Consider the following 16,934-nt stretch of genomic DNA (forward strand, 5'->3'; position numbering starts at 1 on the left):
TCTGACACTGTTTCCACTGTTTCCCCATCTATTTGCCATGAAGTGGTGGGACAGGATGCCATGATCTCGTTTTCTGAATGTTGAGCTTTAAGCCAACTTTTTCACTCTCCACTTTCACTTTCATCAAGAGGCTTTTGAGTTCCTCTTCACTTTCTGCCATAAGGGTGGTGTCATCTGCATGTCTGAGGTTATTGATATTTCTCCCGGCAATCTTGATACTAGCTTGTGTTTCTTCCAATCCAGTGTTTCTCATGATGTACTCTGCATAGAAGTTAAATAAACAGGGTGACAATATACAGCCTTGATGTACTCCTTTTCCTATTTGGAACCAGTCTGTTGTTCCATGTCCAGTTCTAACTGTTGCTTACTGACCTGCATAGAGATTTCTCAAGAGGCAGGTCAGGGGGCCTGGTATTCCCATCTCTTTCAGAATTTTCCACAGTTTACTGTGATCCACACAGTCAAAGGCTTTGGCATATTCAATAAAGCAGAAATAGATGTTTTTCTGGAACTCTTTTGCTTTTTCCATGATCCAGCAGATGTTGGCAATTTGATCTCTGGTTCCTCTGCCTTTTCTAAAACCAGCTTGAACATCAGGAAGTTCACGGTTCACATATTGCTGAAGCCTGGCTTGGAGAATTTTGAGCATTACTTTACTAGCATGTGAGATGAGTGAAATTGTGCAGTAGTTTGAGTGTTCTTTGGCATTGCCTTTCTTTGGGATTGGAATGAAAACTGACCTTTTGTATGCAAACACAAAAGATCCCTAGTAGCCAAAACAAACTTAAGAAAGAATAGACCTGGAGGAATCATGCTTCCTGACTACAGACTATACTGCAAAGCTAATGTAATGAAAATAGTATGGTACTGACACAAAAATAGACACACAAATCAATGGAATAAGAATAAACCCATGCATTTAAGATGACAGGATAGGCAAGAATGTACAATGGAGAAAAGACAGTATCTTTGGATACAAAATGGAGCTGGGAAAATTGGACAGCTACATGTAAAAGAGTGAAATTAGAACATTCTCTAACACAAGATACAAAAGTAAACTCAAAATAGATTAAAGACCTAAATGTAAGACCAGATACTATAAAACTCCTAGAGGAAAACTTAGGCAGAACACTCTGACATGCAGCATTATGGTTTTGGATCTCCTTGAGTAAAGGAAATAAAACCAAAAATAAACAGATAGGACCTCATTAAACTTAAAAGCTTTAGATAGCAAAGGGAAGCATTGACAAAATTAAAAGACAACCTACTGCATAGGAGAAAATATTTGCAAATGCTATGATGGATAAGCAGTTAGTATCTAATATATGTAAACAGGTCATACAACTTCAAAAAAAAAGCTTGATTAAAAATGGCCAAATTGGGCACAAGAACTGAATAGACATTTTTCCAAAGAGGACATGCAGATGGCAAACAGGTCCATGAAAAGATGCTCAATATATCTAATCATCAGGCAAACGCAAATCAGAGCCACAATGAGATATCACCTCATACCTGTCAGAATGGCTATCATCAAAAAGGACACAAATAACAGATGTCGTGATGGAATTCCAGCTGAGCTATTTCAAATCCTAAAAGGTGATGCAATTAAAGTGCTGCACTCAATATGCCAGCAAATTTGGAAAGCTCATTGGTGGCCACAAGTTTGGAAAATGTCAGTTTTCATTCAAATCCCAAAGACAGGCAATACCAAAGAATATTCAAACTACCACACAACTGCATTCATTTCACACACTAGCAAAGTAATGCTCAAAATTCTCCAAGCTAGGCTTCAACAGTATGTGAACTGAGAACTTCCATTTGTTCAAGCTGGATTTAGAAAAGGCAGAAGAACCAGAGATCAAATTGCTAACATCCACTGGATCATAGCAAAAGCAAGAGAATTCCAGAAAAATATCTATTTCTGCTTCAATGTCTATACTAAAGCCTTTGACCGTGTGGATTAAAACAAACTGCTGAAAATTCTTAAACAGATGGGAATACCAGACCACCTTACCTACCTCCTGAGAAATCTGTATGCAGTTCAAGAAGCAACCGTTAGAACTGGACATGGACCAACAGACTGGTTCAAAATTGTGAAAGGAGTACATCAAGCCTGTATATTATCACCCTGCTTATTTAACTTCTATGCAGAGTACATCATGCAAAATACTGGGTTGGATGAAACACAAGCTGAAATCAAGATTGATGGGAGGAATATCAATAACCTCAGTCATGCAGATGACACCACCCTTATGGCAGAAAGTGAAGAAGAACTGAACAACCAGTTGATGAAGGTAAAAGAGGAGAGTGAAAAAATTGGCTTAAAACTCAACATTCAGAAAACTAAGATCATGGCATCCAGTCCCATCACTTCATGGCAAATAGATGGAGAGCCAATGGAAACAGTGACAGACTTTATTTTCTTGGGCTCCCAAATCACTGCAGATGGTGACTTCAGCCATGAAATTAAAAGACACTTGCTCCTTGGAAGAAAAGCTATGATAGTGTATTAAAAAGAAGAGACATTACTTGCTAACAAAGGTCCATATAGTGAAAGCTATGGTTTTTCCAGTAGTCATATATGAATGTGAGAGTTGGACTATAAAGAAAGCTGAGTGCCGAAGAATGCTTTTCCACTGTGGTGTTGGAGAAGACTCTTGAGAGTCCTTTGGACAGCAAGGAGATCCAACCAGATCCAATCTTTCCATCCTAAAGGAAGTCAGTCCTGAATGTCATTGGAAGGACTGATGCTGAAGCTGAAACTCCAATACGTTAGCCACCTGATGTGAAGAACTGACTCATTGGAAAAGACCCTGATGCTGGGACAGATTGAGGGTGGGAGGAGAAGGGAATGACAGAGGATGAGATAGTTGGATGGCATCACTGATTCAATGGACATGAGTTTGAGTAAACTCCAGGAGTTGGTGATGGACAGGGAGGCCTGGCATGCTGCAGTCCATGGGGTCGCAAAGAGTCAGACATGACTGAGTGACTGAACTGAACTTCCTCAAAACAACTATATAGAACTACTGTGCATGCTAAGTTGCTTCAGTTTTGCCCAACTCTTTGCAACCCTTTGGACTATAGCTCACTAGGCTCCTTTGTCCATGGGAATCTCCAGGCAAGAATATTGCAGTGGGTTGCCATTTCCTCCTACATGAGATTATCCCAACACAGGGATGGAATCTGTGTCTCTTTTGTCTTCTGTATTGGCAGGCTCGTTCTTTTCCATAGCATCACCTGGAAAGCCCCAGAACTACTGTTCAGTTCATTTCAGTCGCTCAGTTGTGTCCGACTTTGCGACCCCATGAATTGCAGCACGCCAGGCCTCCCTGTCCATCACCAACTCCCGGAGTTCACTCAAACTCATGTCCATCGAGTCAGTGATGCCATCCAGCCATCTCATCCTCTGTCGTCCCCTTCTCCTCCTGCCCCCTATCCCTCCCAGCATCAGAGTCTTTTCCAATGAGTCAACTCTTTGCATGAGGTGGCCAAAGTACTGGAGTTTCAGCTTTTAGCATCATTCCTTCCAAAGAAATCCCAGGGCTCATCTCCTTTATGACTGGTTGGATCTCCTTGCAGTCCAAGGGACTCTCAAGAGTCTTCTCCAACACCACAGTTCAAAAGCATCAATTCTTCGGCACTCAGCTTTCTTCACAGTCCAACTCTCACATCCACACATGACCACTGGAAAAACCATAACTTTGACTAGATGGACCTTTGTTGGCAAAGTAATGTCTCTGCTTTTGCATATGCTATCTAGGTTGGTCATAACTTTCCTTCCAAGGAGTAAGTGTCTTTTAATTTCATGGCTGCCATCACCATCTGCAGTGACTTTGGAGCCCCACAAAATAAAGTCTGACACTGTCTCCACTGTTTCCCCATCTATTTCCCATGAAGTGATGGGACCCCTTCAATTCCACTGCTGGGTATACATCAAACAACCAAACAAACAAACACTAATTTGAAAGGTACATTCACCTTAATGTTTAAAGCAGCATTGTTTATAATTGCCAAGATATGAAAGCAATCTAAGTGTCCATTCACAGATAAGCAGATAATGAAGAGATGGTGTGTATATAATGTATATAGTGAAATACTAGACAGCCATAAAAATGGGTTTTTCCCATTTGTAGCAATGTGGGTGAATTTGGAGGGCGTTATGCTGGATGAAATCAGTCTGATAGAGGAAGACAAGTACTATATGATATCATTTATATGTGGAAACTAAAAAAAAAAAAAGAAAATTAGTGAATACAACAAAAAGAAACAAACTTACAGATATAGAGAATAGGCTAATGATTACCAGTAGGGAGGTGGGGAGTGGTGATATAAGCATGAGGAAATGAGATGTACAAACTGTCTGGTATAAGATAGGTTGCAAGGACATACTGTACAACATGAGGAATATAACTAATATTTTGTCATAATTGTAAATGGAGTGTAACCTTTAAAATTGCACAATATTTTTTAAAAAAATATAAAATATCAATTCAAGTTTCTTTGCCTCCAGGCTAATATAAGACTTCCAAACTAATCTAAGCCTCTTATCTTCAGAACACCTGCAATATTGCCATCTACATCATACAACCACTACAGAATATAATCGTGAATAGCATTATATTTTCTACTGCTTCATCTACTTACGTTGTCTCCCAACAGACTATAAACTCCTTCAGTGCAAGGATTACAATTTAGACTTTTTGTAATCCTTCAAATACTTGGCCTGATAATATATTATTTACACAATGAATACTTGTTGACTGAGGAAAATAGATTTGTAGGTAACTTTTAAAAATATATGTTTACAAAGTAACATGATTCTGAAACTTTCTGGTTGTCCTCCCCCAATTTTTTTCTTTGATATAAAATTTGGGCTATCCTGGTTCTATAGTTCTTTAGGTATATAGGTATATGAGTATAAATGTAATTAATGATAAGTAGAAATAACTATCTCACTGTAAGCTTCATATTGAAGAAGTTTGTATACTTGCAAGCTTTTCTCTTATTCATTCCTAAGAGGGTATGATAAAGCGTTGTTTACTGCCCTTTAAATAATAGACTGTCACAAATGTGACTTCTGGTTTTCTCCTTTCTCAGCTAAATAACCTTAGCCCCTTTAGACATTTAAATGCCATGAGCAGATGCTCAATAATATTACTTGGTGGCTGGGCATAATTTATAGTGCTTATTTCTGGAAGTAGATGAAAATAGAAGCATTATGTATTTTTAAAGCTTTTCTTTCACATATGGTGTGCTTTACAGGGAGTGAGGATTTGGATGAATGGAGAGATGAATGCAGCTAATATTCTCATTTCAGACTCATCTAAAAAGGGTGGGGGGGAACACAGGAAACATCAGAATAGAAGCTATAACGCACAAGATGCTATTTTACTATTAACTCAGACCTTTCTTTTGCCAGATGGTGTTGGAAGAAAGCTTTTGTTTTCTTGTTGATGGGCATCTCCTTTGAATTTTGCTAGCCAGATATGTTTCCTCTCTTCTCAGCATTCACAGACACTGTAGCTTTCTTTTAAGTACCTCTTACATGCAGTAACCGGTTTGCATTTCCAGGCATTGTATACCCTTCTGATTGGTTTCTGGGAGAGGAATTTATGCTTCTTGATGTATTGATTTTAATCTTCAAAAATTTGGATAACCATGCATCCTACCAGCATACCCTGTTATAGCACTCGCCACATTAAAATGTCATTTGCCTAATTTCCTGTCTCTCTGAAATCCATACTATGCACTTCCAGTTATCAAGAACTCTTTCTGATTTATCTTTCTATTCTAGTCTGGCATATGGTAGATTCTCACTAAACATTTCTTGAGTACATGAACAAATGAAGACCAGAAATTCAAATCTACTTTGATATTTAAAGGAAGTCTTTATACTTCCTGGAATCACATGGGACAGAAGGAACATTTACTATAAATAGATGCCTATGCTGTGTCTGGAGCATAGCACATGTTACCTCATTTAATCTGTTCAAGCAATTCATGAGATATTCCCTTATTTGCTGCCATTTGTTGGATATTTGTCTGTTTGATATATATAATGTTCTGTCTTTTAAAACACTTTATTATTTAATATTTTTAATGATATTTTGAAGAAGTTATTACTATTCCCATTTTTAAAAGAAGGAAGTTGAGACTCAAAGAGAATATGAAATATTTGAATCCAAATCTACCTAACTCTAAAACCCAAATATTTCCTACTTGACCATCATGACTTGGAAGACAAAATGTTTGGGACAAATAGGTTATTTATTTTATTTTTCCACTTTATTTTCTCTCTAATATTGGTATATACCACCCCTAATGGTATATCTTATGTTAACTCCCTTCTAGACAAAAGATCTTACTATTAACTAAAAAATATAGAGAAACCTCACTGGCCATCTTATAGGTTGCTAGGCCAATGTTAAGTCAATAAATATATTCCTTTGACTAACAATCCTTGGTTCGATCAGTTGTAACCAGATTCTTAAAGTCACATTCCAAAAAACTTGGCTACTTTTGCATAGCAATCTGCCTTGGCAGCTTTTCCCAGAAGGGACCTGTAGGTCTGGCAATTGCTCAGAATTTCATGAGTAGTCCAGTCACAAATAGAAGATGCTCCCAAAGGTAATTATGAGACTTTCATCAGTACAGTAATTTTAAGCACGGCTTTACTAAAGTAGCATCAAATTCTAATTGGATCCACTAGGCTTAATTTAAGGAGCCATAGAGGACTAATTCTAATGTACTGTTACATCCAGTATATCAGCACAATATTATATGTAAACAAGCATGTGTGTATAATATATAAAGTCAGGGGAGGGATGGGGATGTGGGAGTAGGGCACTGGACTGAAAACCATAAAAGACAAGTCTTTATATTGCCCCTTAAGAAAGATGTAAGAATAGAGAAAGAAAGGGTAACTAAATAAGCAAAAGAGAGAGAGGTTGCCATGCTAGTAAAACTAGATCCTAAGATAAAATAAAACTTAGAGGTCTGCAAATACAAGTCCTTAATCAAGAGGAATGTCATTTCCACCGACATTCATGAGTGTCAAATATCCTCAAAAGCTACAGAAAGGGCATAAGTTAAAACTATTAATGTGGGAAGGATATGGGTAGGATATATCAGATGCAGAATATCAGACTTAAAATTACCTCCTGAATGAGGATGATCGGTGTGTGTTTGTGGCATGTAGCGTGGCATAGATAGAATGTGAATCAGACTTCTTATCCTGAGACCTAGATTCTAGGCCAGTCTATAATTATTATGCATCACTGAGCTGTACACATGATTTCTCATCTGTGAAATGGAGTAGAATTAAAAGATTCCTACAGTATTTTCCAGCAATAAATCACATGATCTGGAAGAAAATATTTACTTCTGACAATGAATGAACTGTAGAAAAAATTGATTAGGCTTGTACTGATTAAAGATGTAAATAGTTTTGGGGGATGTTGATCACCACCTCCTCAAGGAACAGAACTGATCGTTTTCATTACACCACTGGAGCTTTAACTTTGATACAATCAACAGGTTTACTCATACATAAGTTAGCCACTAGGGCCTTCTTCTTGCTCAGGTCTTGGCCAAAAGTATCTATCTGTGTGCCTGTGCAGTGACCAACCTAGACTTGGCACATGTGCTGAGCAGGATTGGCCAAGTTGGCCAAGCTGAAAACCATGGCATAGGTACCAGTGGAGTCCACAGTGGAAGAGCTGAGGTCCAGGCCATTGTCAGTGGAGCCCTGCAATTTGACAGAAAATTTAGGTCCCTCTGCACCCCCAAGGATACCTCAAGAATCCCTGAGGCCAGTCTAGATTGAAGCAGCTCTATATCGAGATCTGGTAACTCACAATGACCCAAAGAATTTGAAAAGGAAGCAAAGTGTGGCAGTTTCCCTTTCAGAATAACAACCTGCTCCTGAAGGATCATTCCCTAAACTTCAGAGGCAACAGCAACAAGTGGCACAGTTTTCAATTGTTCAAGAGTGTATGGACAGACAGTCACTGGAAATCTCAGCAGCTGAGTAGTAACAGAATCAAGCCTTTATAATATGTAAAATAAGTATTCATTTCCTGTTTCCTGGGATAAATATCCACTCTTCCAAAATCTGAAGATGAAGAGAGTTGTAAAAAATTTTGTCTGGGTGAAATGTTAGGTGCAGAAGGGGCTGTTGGATCAGCTACAAATGAAAGTTCTAGGATACATTATACACAGATTGGTTTTCTTCCATTGCTTCATACTGTTAGAAGAATGAAGAAGTAGCAGTAACTAGTTACTTGTTAACTAATAACTAGTGCATAACTGGTTTGGAGAAACAGACTTTTTTTTTTTACAGAATTGGGATGATGGCTTTATTTATTCTTTATTGGCTTGTCTTGAAGAATCTTACTTACCTGAGAGTCATTCACTGACTTGGCAGCTTGCAAGAAGGTGCTATGAACTTAGGCTCTTAGTGGACAACAAGGATGATGAGAGTTCCTGCTTTGAATGTATTAATCTGCTTGGTTAGCAGGTGTTTTCATCAACGTGGTATGGATGGTAAACCATCTTGATGCAGCTGATCTTGGAGATAGAAGATACTTGTGATGATGGCAGGCTGAGTCTGAGGAAGTTTGGGTTGGCCAAAAAGTTCATTTGGATTTTCCTGTACCATCTTAGAGACAAACCAAAAGGAACATTTTGGCCAACCCAATACAATGGATAAGGTCAGCTTTCATTCCAATCCCAAAGAAAGGCAATGCCAAAGAATGTTCAAAGCACCGCACAATTGCACTCATCTCATATACTAGCAAAGTAATGCTCAAAATTCTCCAAGCCAGGCTTCAACAGTACGTGAACCATGAACTTCCAGATGTTCAAGCTGGATTTAGAAAAGGCAGAGGAACCAGAGAACAAATTGCCAACATCTGTTGGATCATCGAAAAAGCAAGAGAGTTCCAGAGAAATATCTACTTCTGCTTTATTGACTATGCCAAAGCCTATGACCGTGTGGATCACAACAAACTGTGGAAAATTCTTAAAGAGATGGGAATTCCAGACCACCTTATCTCCCCCTGAGAAATCTGTATACAGGTCAAGAAGCAACAGTTAGAACTGGACATGGAACAACAGACTGGTTCCAAATCGGGAAAGGAGATGTCAAGGATATATATTGTCACCCTGCTTATTTAACTTATATGAAGAGTACATCCATGAAGGAAAATGCTGGGGTGGATGAAGCACAAGTTGGAATCAAGATTGCTGGGAAAAATACCAATAACCTCAGATATGTAGACAACATCACCCTTATGGCAGAAAGCAAAGAAGAACTAAAGAGCCTCTTGATGAAAGTGAAAGAGGAGAGTGAAAAAGTTGGCTTAAAACTCAAGATTCAGAAGACTAAGATCATGGCATCTGGTCCCATCACTTCATGGCAAATAGATGGGGAAACAACGGAAACAGTGATAGGCTTTATTTTGGGCGGGGGGCACCAAAATCACTGTAGATGGTGACTGCAGCCATGAAATTAAAAGAGGCTTGCTCCTTGGAAGAAAAGCTATGACCAAACAAGACAAAGTATTAAAAAGCAGAGTCATTACTTTGCCAACAAAGGCCCATCTAGTCAAAGCCATGTTTTTTCATTGTCATGTATGGATGTGAGAGTTGGACTATAAAGAATGGTGAGTGCCAAAGAATTGATGCTTTTGAACTGTGGTGTTGAAGAAGACTCTTGAGAATCCCTTGGACAGCAAGGAGATCCACCCAGTCCATTCTAAAGGAAATCAGTCCTGAATATTCATTAGAAGGACTGATGTTGAAGCTGAAACTCCAATACTTTGACCACCTGATGCGAAGAGCTGACTCATTTGACAAGACCCTGATGCTGGGAAAGATTGAAGGTGGGAGGAGAAAGGGATGACCTGGGATGTGATGGTTGGATGGCATCACTGACTCAACGGTCATGAATTTGAACAAGCTCCATGAGTTGGTGATGGACAGGGAAGTCTGCTGTGCTGCAGTCCATGGGGTCACAAAGAGTCAGACAAGACTGAGTGACTGAGTTGAATGGAATACAATGCCAATTCAAGTGGAAATTTCAGCATAACTTCAACACCATGTAAAGGGTCTTCATCTTAACCTGTGTAACTCAAGTTGATATTCAGAAGAAAGATGGATTTATTTGAATATCTGAAGTGTCTGGAAAAGCCCACACAGTTTTTCATGAACAGTTTAAACCGTTTTCTGAAATCACATGCTTTTAAAATGAATTGTGTGCTGTATGCTTAGTAGCTCAGTTGTGTCCAACTCTTTGTGACTCCATGGACTGTAAGTCCACCAGGCTCTTCTGTCCATGGGGATACTCCAGGCAAGAATACTGAAATGGGTTGCCTGCCATTCTCCAGGGATCTTTCCAACCCAGGGATGGAACCCAGGTCTCCCACACTGCAGGCTGATTCTTTACTGTCTAAGACTATTGATGAAGCATTCTGCACAGAATCTGTATGATGAAATTTTACAGAGGTCCTGGTTGCTATCATAGTGTTTATTTATATGTATACATATAAAATTGCATTGAAAATGTGATAACAAATAGCTTTTAGGGATGTGGATCTTAAATTTTCTATTATTCTACCCTACTAAAAACTATGTCATTATTGTGTCTCCTCATAGACCTGTTCCACACCATCTCTCAGCCCTACATTTTTCTTTATAAGATCAACTTGCTTGTTCTGTGTCCCTTCCACTGACTCATTGTTGGGTCAGAAAGGTGCTAACATTCACAAAGAGGATATCTATGCTATTATTTACCTTGTACAGGTTATGCGTTGCACCAGAGCACCCGACAGAAGAAGCCAGTGGGGTCTGCAAACTGTGCCTTTGTGTGGGTGCCCCCAACTGAAGGTAGGCATGCCTTCTTCCTATTCACTCTTAAGCGTAGTATGGACTTGTGGTGTTCTGGGAAGTGGAATTTACTCCATGATCTGAAAAGATCTGATCTATACCAATATTGTGAATATCCATTCCTCAAGGCCAAACATCACAAAACTAATTACAAGGGATTCTTTTGTGGGGGCTAAAAAAGAAATGATACAAACCACTTCCACTTAAGGAGCAAAATATTCTAGGCAGCTCAGATGAAACTTCCGCATCAGCCTATTTTGTGGGAATAACAGTGCACTATCATGGAAGAGGGAGAAGGCAATGGCACCCCACTCCAGTACTCTCGCCTGGGGAATCCCATGGATGGAGGACCTGGTGGGCTGCAGTCCATGGGGTCGCTAAGAGTCGGACACGACTGAGCGACTTCACTTTCACTTTTCACTTTCCTGCATTGGAGAAGGAAATGGCAACCCACTCCAGTGTTCTTGCCTGGAGAATCCCAGGGACGAGGGAGCCTGGTGGGCTGCCGTCTGTGGGGTCGCATAGAGTTGGACATGACTGAAGTGACTTAGCAGCAGCAGCATCATGGAAGAACACATTTTTTAAACAAATTTATTGGTCAAAATATCCTCAGGGCTAACTTGCACTGAGTCCCTGCTGAATGACCTCAAAGGAATAAAACAAATTACATACACTACATTAGGCCTTAGCATGCATGGTGCACTCAAAAGCATTTTCAAACACCCTCTGTCAGTGCCCTGCATGGCACAGAAAGGAAAATCTCACTGAAACACATGTTGATATTCTATCTCTCTCGTGAAGAATTTAATAGATTTTCTGCATATTTATTTGTGGTTTGGAATGAAAGTGTGCTATGTACGGCTGCTCTAGAATTTCATGGAAAAGGTAAATTGTCCAAGCTCCCTTCCAAATATAATCAGACTTAAAATGGTTCCCATAGCTCTCCCTTCAACCATAAGATGTTCCCATTAGTGCCAATTAATGCTAAGACCCTGGCAGTCTGTGTGCATGATTCATTAATGAGAAGACTCATTTACAGCTGAGAAAGCAATGCAATGGAGAAGCTGTAATAATTTCTCACCACCTCTACAGGGACCCATGCCCTGCAAACTGCTGACCTCTGACACAGATAAACTTCCCTCTCTTCAGCCTTTGGTGGTTTGTTCTCAGGGAACAGTGGGCAATGGCAATGGCAGTGAAATCCTACCTAATATTTCAGGTTCTGTGCTTACTGGAGACCAAATGTGAGACTGTGATTCTAACCTTCCCTTCTCAATTGAAAATTCTAATTCAATTAAGGGTGGAACAGAGAAGCTGAGACCTCTATTTCTCTGATGTACATTGCTTTTCTACAAGGTATAGACACCCTCTAAACCTGTAGAATGTATTGCTAGTCTCATTGCTAACCTGACTCCAATAATCAAACCGGTTCAACTAAATTAAACCCAGGGCAAAGATGCTGGGATTTATTGTCTATATATACATATTTTTAATTATGCCTGACTATTTCTTTGCTATGATTCCAGATATCACACTTATTTTAAAAATTATAACAGTTATCACTTTTTTTTTCCTGCCCAGATACTATCCTATTGTAAACAGCAGGTACAAACAATAAGTGATTGGACACCGAGTGCCAGAGAGTCTCCCAAATCTGCCATAGTCAGTAAAGCAAGGAGAAGGTGCCCCTGAATCCAGAAGCCAAGTTGTAGTTATATTATTCAAAATAAGAAAGGGTCTTTTTCTGCCTCTGAGAGAAAAGCACTCAAGGACCTTCAATCTCCTTTATCCATGATCTTGGCAGGCATCTTTCTCCCCACTCCCATCCTTGCTCCTGGAAGTGAACATGAGACACTCATCAGTAGAGTTGTTTTAAGCCCTGCTTTGCTTGAAGTAGCATCCAATTCTAAACAAAAAAATCTTTTGGCTTTAATATTAATTTTCCTTTGTCTCAAGAGGGAGCCAGGCTGAAATACAATTTTGTGCTTTCTACAAACAATAGTGCAAGTAACACTGAAGGGGAAGCGTTTATGCTACTTAGGAGAATCAATTGCTTTTCAAGCACCATTAAGCCTTTTAGAAATGGTACATTTGATCAATATCCCAGCTGAGCTATTAACAAGTATGTGACCTCAGACAAGTCCCCAAACCTCTATAGGCCTCAGTCTGCTCATCTGTAAAATGAGAGCTCTAGATTGGATTTTCTCTATGGATGCTTGTAGCTCTAAGAGGCTATGATTCTATACATTAGTTGCAAATGACTCTTACCTGGGTGATAAAAATCAGTGGCCTGAAACACTCTTGGAATCAAGGCTGCTTCCAGCTTTTTTTTCTCCTGAATGAAGTTGAAAATAGCAATCATTACTTGGGGCCTTGGGGGCTACTTGCTTGTACTCAGGCTTTCTAAAAAGTTGAGATGCATTAATTGGCTATCTTCTGGGTCTAAATCTATTTCTAAATTGATTGGGGATTTTATATTTTCCCTATGAGATCCAGTGATGGCTAGGTACTCAAAAGAAGTTAGAGTTAAACAACGAGACATAGTTCTGCTCCCTGGAGGACTCTAACCAGAACAAACCTCAGCCCTTCTCAAGCCTCTGGTAATTTTCTAGATAATGCAGGGACCAAAAACTTACTCAGGAAAGTTATACATTTTTGATATGTTTAAATAAATTGAGGCAGAATTTTACATATCTTATGGAGTCAGTATGATGGCAAGTGAATTGTACTAGTTCAACTAAGATGTATTAATAATCATTCATACCCAATGTGGTAAAAGTTATCCATGAGGCTATATAGCCTTTTTACATTAGTTACTTGTCATTTTTAGAAACTGTATATATTAATATCTGAAGGATTTGGTGGCTATAGTGCTGCTTATTTTTTACAAAGCTATGTAGTCAGATTAATTACAGATTAATAATACCAGTTTGTTTTCTTCAGAGAAGCCCATGGACTTATGGACAGAAGTTGTGAAAGTCACTCAGTCATGTCTGACTCTTTGTGACCCCATGAACTATCCAGTCCATGGAATTCTCAGGCCAGAATACTGGAGTCAGTAGCTGTTCCCTTCTTCAGGGGATCTTCCCAACCCAGGGATCAAACCCAGGTGTCCCGCATTGCAGGTGGGTTCTTTACCAGCTGACCCACAAGGGAAACCCTGGACAGAAGTTCCACAAGGTTCACTGAGTCCTTACAAACCTCTACTGCAAAGGATGATAAGACTTTGTCTTAGTTTCCTCAATGACTTCATTTCCTCCTCGATTCCTCAGTGGAATAAGTTGTATAACTTCATTTCTTGTGCAAACTATTCAGATAACCCTTCACATAGAATTACAGCTTCTATTAAAAATGTGCATTCTTTCCCAAAGCTTTGTTTTAACATGAAACAATATGAGCACATTGGGAAAGAATTATTATCCTTGTCAACATCCTTAGGGGGCTTGATTAATATAAGAACAACTTCTTCCTGACTAAGGATGGTACAGGTTGCAAGAGCCTTCCCCAAACAACTGTGCAATTCAAGTCCTTTGTATCTAGTGTGCTTTTGACAAACTGGTCAATAGTGCCTGCTGAAGAAGAGTATTCCCCTCAGTTTCAATCACAAAGCAACCTCTGAGGAAATTCTCAAGTCTGATAAGTAGGCTAGACTTAAAACATCATACTCATCTGTGACACTCTTGCCTCAGTAGAGATGCTGAATACAAAAGAGGAGCCTGTACAAGGAAATCTGCAATATGAATGACAGCCGAAGATTACATACTGCACTAGAAAGGAAGACAACCACATGAACAGTAAAAATTTTAAATCCTCCTTCTACATGATAATACAAGTAATAATAAAAAGCTGTCATAAAAGTTATCATGTATGAATACTTACCTAAGGCTTAAAATCTACTAAGTGTTTTACATATAATAATGAGTTTAATCTTCATATGAACCTTAGAAGGTTGTTAGCAGGACTATAATATGTAGCTAGTTTTTTCTGGTATTAATTTTACTTAATATTGTTTTGTTTGCATATTTCTACATCATTTTTTTTTCAAATTTGATTTTCAAAAGCTGTTGATATTCACGCCTTCATGGATCACAGCCTTGTAGTCATGAAGGGACTTGCATAACTCAATGAAACTATGAGCCATGCTATGCAGGGCCACCCAAGACAGCTAGGTCACAGTGGAGAGTTTTGACAAAATGTGGTCCAAGAAGCAACAGTTAGAACTGGACATAAAACAACTGACTGGTTCCAAATTGGGAAAGGAGTCCAACAAGGTTGTACACTGTCACCCTGCTTATTTAACTTATATGCACAGTACATCATGTGACATGCTGGGGTTGGATGATTAACAGGCTGGAATCAAGATTGCCACAAGAAACATCAGCAGCCTCAGTTATGCAGATGATACCACTCTAATGGTAGAAAGTGAAGAGGAACTAAAGAGCCTCTTGATAAGAGTCAAAGGGGAGAGGGAAAAAGCTGGCTTAAAACTCAACATTTAAAAACTAAGATCATGGCATCTTGTCCCATCACTTCACGGAAAATAGATAGGAAAAAAGTGGAAACACTGACATATTTTATTTTCCTGGGCTCCAAAATCACTGTAGATGGTGACAGCAGCAATGAAATTAAAAGGCACTTGCTCCTCAGAAGAAAAGCTATGACAAACCGAGACAAAGTATTAAAAAGCAAAGACATCACTTTGCTGACAAAGGTCCATCTAGTCAAAGCTATGGGTTTTCCAGTAGTCATGTATGGATGTGAGTTGAACCATAAAGAAGGCTGAGCACTGAAGAATTGATGCTTTCAAATTGTGGTGTTAGAGAAGACTCTTGAGAGTCCCTTGGACTGCAAGGAGATCAAACCAGTCAATCCTAAAGGAAATCAACCCTGAATATTCATTGGAAGGACTGATGGTGAAGCTGAAACCCCAATACTTTGACTACCTGATGCAATATTCAGACGACTGATCCTGAGTCTGGGAAGGATTGAAGACCAAAGGAGAAGAGAGTGGCAGAGGATGAGATGGTTAGATAGCATCACTAACTCAATGGACATGAATCAGAGCCAAGTCTGGGAGATAGTGAAGGACAGAGGAGTTGAGTGGGCTACAGTCCATGGAGTTGCAAGAGAGTCAGACACGACTTAGCGACTGAACAACATTGGCATTCCATTACTTGGGTAATGTATGACTATATTTATTCATTTTGGTATTGCAAATGTGGTTTGGAAATTTCACCTATGAAAAGAAAGAGCAGAGAAAATTAAAAAATATAGTGGGGGACAGAGAAGCAAAAAGTATAAATTGTGCTCTGTAGTTTCTCAATAGTTTCAACTGTTTAAGTGCCTTTTTGGAGAGATCTTTAGTTATGTTTGTCGTTGTGCCGAAATGGCTAGTGATAGATCTAGAACTTATTATGAGCTCTGCTGTTTGTCCTCCCCATCTCCCATTCATTCATATATTGAAGTCCTAGCCCTCAGTATTTTACATGTCACTGTATTTGGGGACACAGATTATAAAGAGTTAATGCTACAGTCCTTGGGGTTGCAAAGAGTTGGACATGACTGAGCGACTTTCACTCACTCAAGGTTAAATGAGGACACTGGGATGGGCCCTAACCCACATATCTGTATTTGGAAATAGGACCTTCAAAGATGTGATTAAGGTAAAGTACCTGAGGGTGGATCATGATCTAATCTGGTTGATGCCCTTATAAGAGGACATTTGAACATGCAGACAGATCACAGAGGGACAGGCACCTGCACAACGGGACAACCGTGTGAAGAGGCAGCAAGCAGGCAACGTCTCAAACCAGAAAGAGTGATCTCAGAAGGAATCAACCCTGCTGGCACTTTGAGCTGAGATTTCTAGCCTCTAATACCGTGAGAAAATAAGTCTCAATAACTTTAAACCATCTAGTCTGTGCTATTATGCTATGGCAGCCTGAGCAGATTAATACAGTGCCATAGAGCACAAATAGAGGTGTTAGCTATCTTTAATTTAACTGTTTCCCCTTTAATTGGCTCAAACCAATTTGCACCGAGGG

The 16,934-nt window shown here is 39.3% G+C and overlaps 1 pseudogene; it reads left to right on the forward strand.

The window, feature by feature from the left end:
• Positions 1-8,561, forward strand: part of LOC104994270 — a 56,983-nt pseudogene extending 48,422 nt beyond the window's left edge.
• Positions 8,562-16,934: the final 8,373 nt, after the last annotated feature.

Source organism: Bison bison, unplaced genomic scaffold (genome assembly GCF_000754665.1).
Source record: "Bison bison bison isolate TAMUID 2011002044 unplaced genomic scaffold, Bison_UMD1.0 scf7180017864254, whole genome shotgun sequence".
Classification (NCBI taxonomy): Eukaryota; Metazoa; Chordata; class Mammalia; order Artiodactyla; family Bovidae; genus Bison; species Bison bison.